We start from the raw sequence: 12,500 nt of genomic DNA on the forward strand, positions 1-12,500 counted from the left end.
CAAGTCTCACCGGGAAACCATAGAGATTCAACATCTCTATCAACTGCGCCACGGGCCCGGAAGGGCGATCAAGGTTGGGTTTTGGGTCTTATAATCCACGTTTATTTATTATCTGATCTTCCATGGTCGGGTCCGTATCGAATGGTATGTATATTACTGAATTAGCATTAATTATTGAGATGAGTATTATTTATTAATTCATTTATTGCGGACAATTACCCCCATCTTTCATCACTAAAGAAAGATGAGGATAATAGCCCGCAATAAATAAATTGATAAATAATATTCATCTCAATAATGAATTACACTTCAATACTATATATAATTTATGATTACATTTGAAATTTCATTTATTTTTACTTGTTAGGGTAAATTTGAAACATCATTAAAATGGTTTCTGATTCAGATTTAAATAGCATCGCTAAATTTTAAATAACATTTTCTGTCGTTGGTTATGTTTAAGTTTATAAATAGCATTTTGTCAATTATAGTTAGATTATTAATAGCCATTTTTGGTCTGATATGGTTACTTTAAAAATAGTATTTCCGTTGGTTCGCTAATGATTAAATTTTAAATAGCATTTTCTTTGGTCTGTTATGATCACTTTAGAAATAGTATTTTCGTTTGGTTTATAGTTAATTTTGAAATAACATTTTTTTTTTGGTATGTCATGCTTTAGATTGAAATAGCATTTTCATTGGCTGTTATGGTTCAGTTGAAATAATATTTTCTTTTCTCTGGCATGCGAAAAATAATTTTTATCACTAATAACGTATATTGATTCAGCACCAGCTTAAACATCCTTTTTTTTTCTTTCACTTGTAGATTTTATATTCACTGTGGAATTTCTACTCTTAATGCTAATATATTTTTATACATAAAAGAATTGCTAACAAGTTTATTCGTGAATGTTCTTACTTCAATATTCTTAGAGAAACTTAGTACATAAATATGTAAAAAAAAACGTAAACATTCATGAAAATATTCTTCAATTTGAATGCAGCTTTTGAATATAATTGCAAAGTGTATATAGCGAGGCGCGTTTCTGAATGCTTATTTTTGGTCTTAACAAAATGATTTGAATCGTCTGTCTTGGAGCGAACTGAAACGTGATGTAAAACTAAACAGGTTCTTCCCCTCGGTATTGATGACCTTGTCTATACGAATAACATTACCCCGCAAGTTTCCTATACAATTTGTCAAGAAAATTTTTAGAATAGCGGAGAAAATCGACGAATTTGGCTCATTGATCGATTCATCTAATGTTTCGATGCTGACTTATTAATAAGAAGTTTTTTTTTATATGAAAGAAGCGGCGCTAATATAATGTTGAGAATCAGAAGTATGAAATTATTTTCTAAGGATTGCACGAAATTGTTTCGTAAGCTATACCATTCAAACACTACCGTGTTTGAATATATGGTTAAGTGGCGGTTTAAGTCATTTAGAACTGTTTTAAAGCTTCACCGTTTACTCATTTTTCGACCAAATTTCAAACAATTATATGCAGTTTATAGATCACCTTCTCAGCTATATTGAGGGGAAAATGTTCAATTTTCGTTCAATAAAACAAATGTTATGATGAATTTACTGGTGGTCAAAATGGCAAAAAAATAAATAAATAAAAATAGAGCGGAAGGAGGCCAGCGACGTTTTTATGACTGGTTTCCATAGCAACCACGCCGCTTCAGCAACTACTGTTGCTACTAATTCACCGCTTTCGCGAAAAAAAAATTACAAGTGAAACAGAGAGAATGAAAGAATATAAGGAAGATAATTGGTGGGGATTTTATTGAAAGCAGACAAGTGCCGTATATTGTTATTACATATGCGTATGTTATGTTTATGCGGACCAAAAAATAAGACTGAAATTAAATAAAGAACAAAGAAATTTACTGAAAGCCTGCAAAAATCATTGATTACAATAGAAAATGCGAGCATGAAAAATAATATGGTTAAGCTTAAACATGGAAAAGTTCTTAAAACTGAAAAAGAAAAGGACAAGATATTCCAGTAAAAAAATAATACATTTATAACTTAAAATATTGTAGCATTAAGAATTTTTTTAAAAATTTATTTTATAACATTATATAATCAATCCTTAATTCTGCAATGTTTTAAGCTATAAATTTATTATATTTTTACAAGAATATTTTCTCCTTTTCTTTTCCAGTTTTAATAACTAGTCCTTTATTTTCCATGTTTAAGCGTAACAATATTATTTTCCATGTTGGCATTTTCTATTGAAATACATAAAACTTTTAATAGTGTAATATTTAAAAATTGCGTAGAATTATATAAGCATGACGGAGCAATGTTTAAAGGGGTGATAGTCGACGATTATTATAATTATTCTAGCCAATAAGTTTTATCAGTTAAAATATGTTTTAGAATCATCAAAATATTTAGAATAAATATTCACATTAATTTAAAAATTTAACTTTAAAATGCTATCATAGCATTTTAGTTGACAACTTAATATAATGACATATAAAAGAGCAGGTGATTACCTGTTTTCTTTTCTTTTTTTTTTTTTTTTTTTTTTGCATTTTCACCCCAAACAAGGCACATTGCCACTTTGTTGTAGGGGGCTACTATCAGGTACATAAGCATCAGGGGTACTGTGTAGGGAGTTGGGCAGCAAGATGTCGGTTCACGTTACACTTGAACTTCTGCATGTCAGTACAGTCGGGGAAGCAGGGACCCGGAAGGGAATTCCAAAGTCTAGCTGTTCTGGGGAAGAAACTACTGGAGTAAAAGGCTTTCTTAACTCTAGGGATCTCTACCGTGAAGGGGTGGGATTTTGCTACCTGTCAGGTTTGTTGGGAGTATTTACGTCGAGGGGGCACAAGTGCTTATGGTATTTTTGAGATACGTGGAAGTTAGTTGAGTTAATCGTAGTCGAGAGAGAGACAGAGACGGTCTTCAGATCGCGATAGCTTCAAGTAGAGGGGATTAGAAATGGTAATATATATATATATATATATATATATATATATATATATATATAAAGAAACGTTATTAACGACATCAGAGAGTTTCCGTTTTTAAGACCTATTCATTTTTTTCAATTTTTCTGAGGATCTTTTCAGTGTTTAAACGGAAAGAATTAATGTAGGTTTCATGAGTCGTTCAAAGTTGATCGCGGTGTTGCTTTTCGTGTTGGAAGGAAGACATCATCAGGAAGGATATATAAAACACACGTATATATATATATATATATATATATATATATATATATATATATATATATATATACAAAACTCGTACATGTATACAAAACACACGTATATATATATATATATATATATATGTATATATATATGTATATATATATACCTATATATATGTCTATATACGTATATTTATATATACTCTAACACACATACATATATACAAAATACACGCATATATATATACACACACTCAAAATACACATACATATATACAAAACACACGTACATATATACAAAACACCTCCATGTTATACAAACCCCCACAATACGAAAATTGTCTGCATATACGACATATAATCAGAGTTAAATAACACGCACACATACATACACATATACAGATACACATATACACATAGAATCAATGATAAAAATTTTATTGAATAAATTGCTAAATTATTCACACATGGATTTCAGATTTTTTTCTTGGCTTCACTGATTTCTATTTCTTGATTGATTGGTTTATATTTGATTGTTATCTATTATTTTATTGAAAATCCTTTTTATTTTTTGCAGAATGTGTCTTATGTGTAAATTTTATCTATTTTAAAATTTATGCTAAACAGTGATGCATTTTTTACTAATTGTAGACATGAGATAAAAAGAGCTTATCTTTGAAAATCCATGGCTTAAGAATGTTTCATATTTATGAATCAGTATTTCAATTTTTGATGGCTTTATGTTATAATTGATGCAATTTATTTTTTATCATCATATTTTCCTATTTCTCCAATTGATTTATCTAGTATATTAAGCTTTTATTATGTGTAAAGGTTCAAATTTTAAGAAAATAGTTATATATATTTATCTTTGTAATTTTCTCTTTCTAGTTATATAGATTTATCTTTGTGATATTTCTTCTCCTTTGTTTATATACATATATATATATATATATATATATATATATATATATATATATATATATATTGAGAAGTTATACACGAATTGCCATTAGCGTATTAAGCGATGCTCTTGTGTAAACAAATCGAGCTTAGGTATTTCGGTTTATGTCAAAAAATTGTAAATTCACTACAAGCCCAGCAGCATACGTTTAGCGTAATGGTTCGCAGCCTTGACTGTCTTACGGGCGGTCGGGTTTCGATCCTGGTTTGAGGTAGTCTCGCCGCACTGATGAGCTGTGATACAGCGAAACAGTACTGTATGTGGATTACTATAATGCTCCTTAAAGTTGAGCATATTGGGTAGTGATACACGATACATCATTAACGTTTTAAGCGATGCTCTTTGTGTAATCGAGCTTAGGTATTCAGACGATGTATATATATATAAATATATATTTTAAGTCCCTCTCTTTGGGTAGAGCACTGTCGTAAATAATCTCACCCGCTACTTAATTGGCTGAAAATGCAAAGCTCGTTGTTTGTTTGTTTACGAACATGCGATTTGAGCACTATAAAAGTGGTGGCGGGTGTCTATTTAAATAGACATTCCGACGAGTTATTTACGGGCGTCAATTCCATGGTCGAGTGGTAGAACCGCCGACTGTCAACACGACGGTTCTAGGTTCAATCCTTGGCTTGCGAGAGATGCTGGCCTAGCGGCACTGATGACTTATGTTACAACGAAACAGGACTTTATGTCGATGACTATATATATATATATATATATATATATACAATGAAAATTACAATTAAATGATCCAAGATGATAAATTAAAGTATATTATAAATATTAAATAATTAATATTTATAAAGTTATTTCAGCCAGATGTAAAAGCTCAATAAAACCAAATGGGAAATAGAGCTTATAATACGAGCAAACAGTTAATAAAACATGTTAAAAAAAACACTGGATAGTTTACATTTGCATTTTACCGTCACTGTATTATTTATCTTCCACCAGACTATCCATTCATGTGTAATCACCTTTTTCTTCACCCTATTCCCTCTGCTTCACTTTTGTTGTTTTCAAGTAAGATCTTTGACTTACTTGTTGTTTCATCAAATACTTTTGCATGCAAAATCCGATCCCGCATTTTGCTAATTTCGAAACTCCGCGGATTAAGGTCTATCCACTTATCTAGTGTTTCCTTTTTAGATTAAATATGTTTTTAACTCATTTCAAAGTCTTTTTAACATGTTTTATTAAATGTTTGCTCGTATATATATATATATATATATATATATATATATATATATATATATATACGGCATAATCACGTTGACACACCGGTCCTCGCCAGATCAACGAAGTTGAGCCTGGCTAGTACCAGATGGGTGACTATTTGGGAATTCTAGGCGCTGTATGTGTTCTCCGCTCATCTCGACATTGTTTTTAGTCGTCCTGTACCTCAACTTGCCACTGGTATGCGACAGTGTTGACTCATGGACCACGCAGGCACGCTTACAGTGGATATCCATAGTCTGTCAAGACTGAAGGAAACCACGCTATATATATATATATATATATATATATATATATATATATATATATATATATATATATATATATATATATATATATATAAAGAAACGTTATTAAAGGCAGCAGAGAGTTTCCGTTTTTTAAGACCTATTCATTTTTTTAAAAAATTTCTGGGGATCTTTTCAGTTTGTAGACGGAATGAATTAAATATAGGTGTCATGAGTCGTTCAAAGTTGGTCGCGGTGTTGCTTTTTGTTTTTGAAGGAAGACATCGTCAGGAAGGATGTGTGAATATTATTTGCGAAGAGGGCTGGTAAGATTTTTATATGTATATATATAGAAGCAGTGGTGAATGCGTATGAACGCTGTGAGCGTCCGATGCAGAGGTGGAAGTTTCCAGTTCTGCATTCGAACTATACATTGAACCTATATTATTTTGTTTTTCAATGTACACACTAAAAAATATCATCAGAAAAGTTGAAGAAAAGTCTAATTAAACGGAAGCTCTCTGCTGTCTTTAACAACGTTAGTTTAAATGAAAGAATACTGCCTAAACACACCCATAATATATATAAACATACACATACATATGCATATATATAGAATGGCGGTAACTTGCGTAAATAGTCACCGCCATTCTTAATGCCTTTTTGCTTGTATGCATATATGTATATATAGAGAGAGATAGAAATACTTTATAAATTTATAGTTTAAAATCATTGATTGGGAAACTTACTTCTTAAAACCCTTATGCTTTTAAGTTTAAACTTTTTAAAATCAAAATCATGTAATAGATTTTATCAGTATTAAATAAGGATTATGATGATAAACGTTTTGTTGCCTTATATCTTAGTTGCAGTCTTCATAATGGTGCATAAAAGCGGTTCAAAACTGTTCTTTTTAGGAAGTAATTTTACCAATCCTGTAAGGCATACTGTTCTATTTCCATATATGACCCTTTTCATTTCGTCTACAAAATGTCCTTCTTTAAAAGTTCCTCGGAAAAAACACATTCCATCTTGTTGGTGGGAGAGGTGCAGATCTGAATAATTAAAACACCTAAAAGGGGTTGATATGCCATAAAACAAAACACAAAAAAGAAACTTTTCTCAGCTTGAGATAAATTGGCTCAAAATTGCAATATTTGATAAAAGTTAAAGTTCAACCTAAACTAAAACAAAAAAGCAAAAAAATCTTTATGATGTACATATCTGTTGTGGAACAAAAAATATTTTTAAAAAAAAAAAAAGAAAGAAAGAAAATCTGGAATGGATTAAACTGTTTTTTTTTTTATAAACAAAATCATTATCAACCGATCTTAAGCGATTAATGTAAAATCCTTAGCATTATAAGGCAAATCTTGTATGTTTCAAGATTTGTAGAGTTATCTGCCCTTGTTTTTTGTTTCAAGTGGTGATGAGTAGGGCTATAACAACAACATATTCTTTTCATTGTTTTGACTCTTGTGTATATATCTGACACAGTTAGACACCGTTAATCAATCGAGAACTTCATCACTCTATATAAAAGCATATGATATCAACGTATACACACTTGACAGCCAAAACAATTTAAAAAAAAAATATGCCCTAGTCATGAGAGACATTACAATTTTGCTTACTCATAAAATTTGATTGATTTTTTAGTGAAAAAATACTTGATCAATTTACGTGATTTTTGTAGTATGACATATTCGTTCAGTAACAGGTACGTACATCATAAATATTTTTTTCTGTATTTTCTTTCTTTATTTAGGTTGAACTGTGGATTCACGACTAATATTTCGTCTATTACTATTTTCCAGGAAAGTTCCTAAGAACGTGTGTAAACATATGTAAGCTCAATTGGACTTGCTTTCGGGACAGATAACCCGAACTAAATTTACTCTCTGCTAGTTGAGCCTTACTTATCTAAATATACAGTAAAAAGATCACGTATGAAAGGGCATTTGAATTGAAATAGAATTGCCTGGAGGCAGATGTTTATAAATAAATAAATAAGAAAAAAGAATGAAACAAAAGGGTCGAATTTACGGTTTCACACTCGTACAAGGGCCAATCATTATTAAGGGTCGTGTCAGGAAGTGTCACCTAGAGGGCGCCACTGTTAAACTGATGACATTTGACAGCTGTGGGGCAGTCGCACAGAACGTGTTGTTAATTTGAAATAGGGAACGTTTCGTGAAACGATGGGCAGTGGTAAAAACAAACGTATGCTGACCTCTTGACCTTTTTCTTCCTTTTTAAGGGGTGGGAGATTTATACCACAAATTCCTAACCCATACGTCGTGGTACAACTGTGCCGTGATGCAAAAAAAAAAAAAAAGAAATTTTGTTTTTCAAATATCTTAAAAAGTATAACACTGACATATACAAGGGTCCTTCTAAAAGTAAAGCCTCCTATTTTTAATTCCAAAGTTTATAGAGCTAAGGAAACGAGAGTAGTACCCTGAAAACGAGCCGTACTTCATAAATTATTTTATAAATAGTCACCGCCATTCTTAATGCATTTTTGCTTGGAATTTAAGGGCACATCTCATGTTCTGACACACATTTATAAGAGGGGTAGATTTCTAAGAGCCTCATGACGTCAGTATCTGCAACAGAATGATGAAACTTTCAGGTTATGAATGTATAAGTTCAGTAACTAGATAAAGGTAATTTACAATACCCTCTGATCTATTCAAGCGGAATAAAAATTAGAGCCATTACTTTTGAAACACCGTCCATATACCATAATGAAGTGCACGTAGATATCTGTTTATCTCTGCGTCCTTGTCTATTAGTTTGTCCGTTACACTAAAAAAAGAGGTTGCCAGACTTTCTTTACTTTATCGTAATTTTTCAGGAAGTGATCGACTGAGCTACTATCCACACACTGCAAAGCATTTACAACAAAAGTTTGCCTTGCGACAACCGATACATATAATTTTACTTATCGTCTTTTATGTACCTAAAACGAAATATAATCTCAATTGATAAAAATGCGTGGAACGCAATACCACAGAGCTGCTTTTCAAATGACTACAATATGGTCATTTTCAAGTCCAATGTTTACACATCCATGTGGAGTCGTCAGTTTATATAATCAAATTCTTTCCAGTTTCAATTATCGTTCACAACTTTTAAGGTGTTGCCTCACCGTCCACCTGGCAACGTGATGGACCCTTTATCATCGAATGAGATTTGGGCCTTGATAAGTGATGAGGTATTAGTGTAAAAAAAAGGCGAATACTCGTATTTCTGGTAAATGCCGTAAACCCTTGAGAATTCAATATGTCATTGCTACACATCTTATGAGATGACTGGCAAATTTTTATGATTTCAGGTTCAAATAAACAGCTACTGCAGGAATTGAAATACACCATACTGAAGCCTGATTATCAGAGCTGGTGAATTTCAAAAATGCAATATGGACTTGGCGACAAATTTAAAGAACGATATACAGTAATATTCTGTTTTTAACTTAGAAAAAAGGAAACAGAAACGTATAGAATTCTTCAGACTGCTTTAGAACAATCTTGCATGAATCGAGCATCAGGTTTTGAGTTGTACAAGAGATTCAAGGAAGTCAGCGCGTCTTTGTGGGAGGAAATCAGAATACCAGAGCTACTTATTCAAATAACAAATTTCATGAATAAGACCGTCGTGTGTTTACAGTTTTATGTCGGTGTGGAAACTGTATACACAATTATTCGCGAGAAACTGAGGATGCGGAAGATTTGCGCGAATTCACCAGTCCACAATCTCATGCTTATCAAACACTATTTAAAAAAGATAGGCATCAAAGCGGTTCCTCATCCTTCGTATAGTATAGACCTTGATCTCTATGACTTTTCGTTATTCTATAAGCTCAAGGAAAACATTAGAGGCTGCCGTTATGAGACAATTCAGGAGAGAAAAAGCTGTGACGAGCGTCATTGATACACAAGAGGACTTTCGTGGGGCCGTCCACAGGGTGTTGAAACGGTATGACACGTGCATTGCAGCTGGAGAAGATTACTTCGACAGAGACTATAGTTTTATGTGTGTACTATCAGTAAAAGTGCCCATATGAAAAAAGGCTGGAAACGTATTGAAGGCACCTCGTATATATATATATATATATATATATATATATATATATATATATATATATATATATATATGTGTGTGTGTGTGTGTGTGTGTGTGTGTGTGTGTGTGTGTGTAAACCTGACGCATTCTCACGAGAATGAAACGCGGAATATTCTGTGTAGCTTAATTGCCATATATATTTTCTATAACTTACTATATATATATATATATGTATATATACATATATATTACAATAGAAAAATGCGAGTATGAAAATAATATAGTTAAGCTCAAACATGGAAAAGTAAAAGGCTAGTTGTTAAAACTGAAAAAAAAAACGGACAAGATATGCTATAAAAAATATAATAAATTCCTAACTTAAAATATTATAGCATTAAGAATTGATTATATAATGCTATAAATTGAATTTAAAAAAAGTATTCACGTGGAATAGCACGCCTGTGGCGTTATAAAGACAGGAGATTCTCAATATGTTGAGACAGGGTTTGAAGTTAGAGGGAGGGTTCACAGTCACAGTGATAGAGTCAGTTAGAGACGAGAGTCGGACAGCAACTTAGTGGAGCTGATGGCTTTAAAGGCGAAGGAGGGAGAAGAATAGACCATGTAGCCTTAAAAGCTTAATTCCCGAGTCATCAACCAGCTGGCTGATGAATAAAAATCGCCATCACCAAGACTGCTTGTCATTCCACCAACGGAAAGGTACATGTGTTTTATCTATCATCATCTTGTTAACAAACTTTGTATAACTCTCCCTCCTTAAGTAATGTGTTCCCTCCTCCATCATAAGTAGAAGAACTGTATTACACATCCCCCTCCATTCAAAAATGTATCTGCCCTCTATATATGTCTCCAGTATATACTTCGACTATTCAACATGTCTCCAATATAAACTTCCACAACACAACAATATTCCCAAATCGGCACCCATCTCTCGGTGATATGGGAGGGTGACCTGCAGGTAGAGTAAGGCATAGAGTTTGTTTTAAATATGGAAAAAATCTACCTCATCAGAAACAGGCAATATGGATTGAGATAAATATATCAATCACTAAATCGTATGCTGAGTTTAGGGCGAAAGATAAAACCTAACGACTATCAATAAATACTGACTTATCAGTGCCACTTTCCAAGAGATGGAATCTTATACATGGAGATATTCGTTGTGTCCTTTTCGTTTCTGGTATTTTGAAACATTGAATTTGACCTTTGTGTGAAGAGGGTCAATTTATTATAATTGATAACACCTAATCAAGTAGGTCGTCAAGTTATCATATGCCCCAAAGAAATTGTTTGAGCATTCAGACTGGCTACATTAAACTAATTACGTGAAAGACTTACTTCGAGTTGAAATGGCGTGTGATTGTCGAGATACTAAAACCCTTGAAGCAATTTGATTTTAGATATCCATTTCAATCAAGATACCATTTACACCTGTGGACCAATTTCTTTGGGTATTATGAGCAGTTTTCATCGGAAATTGACACCTGTGCCAGGGAACAACTCCCACAAAATTCCGTCAAATAACATCATTCAATTTATAACTCGGCAAGTTATTGTATTTTAAACCACTTGAATAGTTCTAATTAGACGATGTTTTTTTGGAAATATTTTATAGAGGGAACCATCGTTTGGAGATCAGTCGAGCATCTACCATAAAAATAAGGATAGATGGCGAAAACTGGCCTTTCTCTCTTGATTGAGAAGGTCGAAGAGAAAAGGCAATCCCCTACTAAATTCTGAAATTGATTTTGTACTCTTTCAAGACAGAAAATGGGTGCTTTGCGCAACACATTCCCAGAAATGGTAACAGTAGTCCCATCTTGGGATATCATGATGTGAAACGTTTAGTACTTGGTTCTTGCTTTGCGTTGATGGGATTACCTAGTTGTGCAATAGTATAATATTCACAAGTAAGCTTGCGTGAGAAGTGAGATAATGTTTGCACCAATAAATGATCCAACTATTTTTCCAGCGACTTTAGCAACGGATTTGATGCGAATCTTCCATGTCAGTCCAATAAACTTATCAAGGCAAGATGCAACTGATCCACTGACGTGTATGCAGCAGCAGCAACATCTCACATATGCAAATGACCAAGCTGTGGTGAGAGATGATGTCACAGCGAATAAGAGAATGAAAAGAAGAAGAGATTGAAAAAGGAACAACGTGGTCGGTGACAGCGAAGCGCAACACGTTGCCAGCGAGAGGGAGATTTTAAAAACTCGTGTGGCAACGAAACAAAGGGACTTCTAAATCCATGACGCACGTGTAGTTTCGAAGGTACCATGATTAAATGCCTTTTATTTCATGCAGAATAAAACTCGAGTCGAATTTATTTCCTTTGTTTTTAGGGAAACTTTCATATACAGCGTGCGGTGGTTAACATGAAACTACTACGTTACAAAGAGGCTTCCCCAAGAAGAAAGGAAGTTATACTAATTAGGTAAAATAAAGATCTAAGCGATAAACTCAGTTTCAGACGATGTAAATGAAAGAGACGCCAATTTATCCATTTCACTACGAAGAGTGAGAATGTTGATCATTAATGCTTTTTGAAGTGTTGCCATAGATTGCTGTGTTGTATGTATGTTTAACGTCGTATACAATTACACTCTGGATCCACATTATGCATAGTCTACGTCACGAAGAACATCGAGATAAAACAACTCAAACTCACTTTTTTTTATGTTGTAACGATATTTATCTCCTCATTCGCCCGTCACGTTTGACTTCTCGTTACGGCTGTGACGTCACCCACATCTCTAACGTACTCTCGAACGTGCTCTCAAACGTGTTCCCGAATGT

The sequence above is a fragment of the Euprymna scolopes genome, chromosome 2 (assembly GCF_053919585.1).
Source record: "Euprymna scolopes isolate OS-2025 chromosome 2, ASM5391958v1, whole genome shotgun sequence".
Lineage (NCBI taxonomy): Eukaryota > Metazoa > Mollusca > Cephalopoda > Sepiida > Sepiolidae > Euprymna > Euprymna scolopes.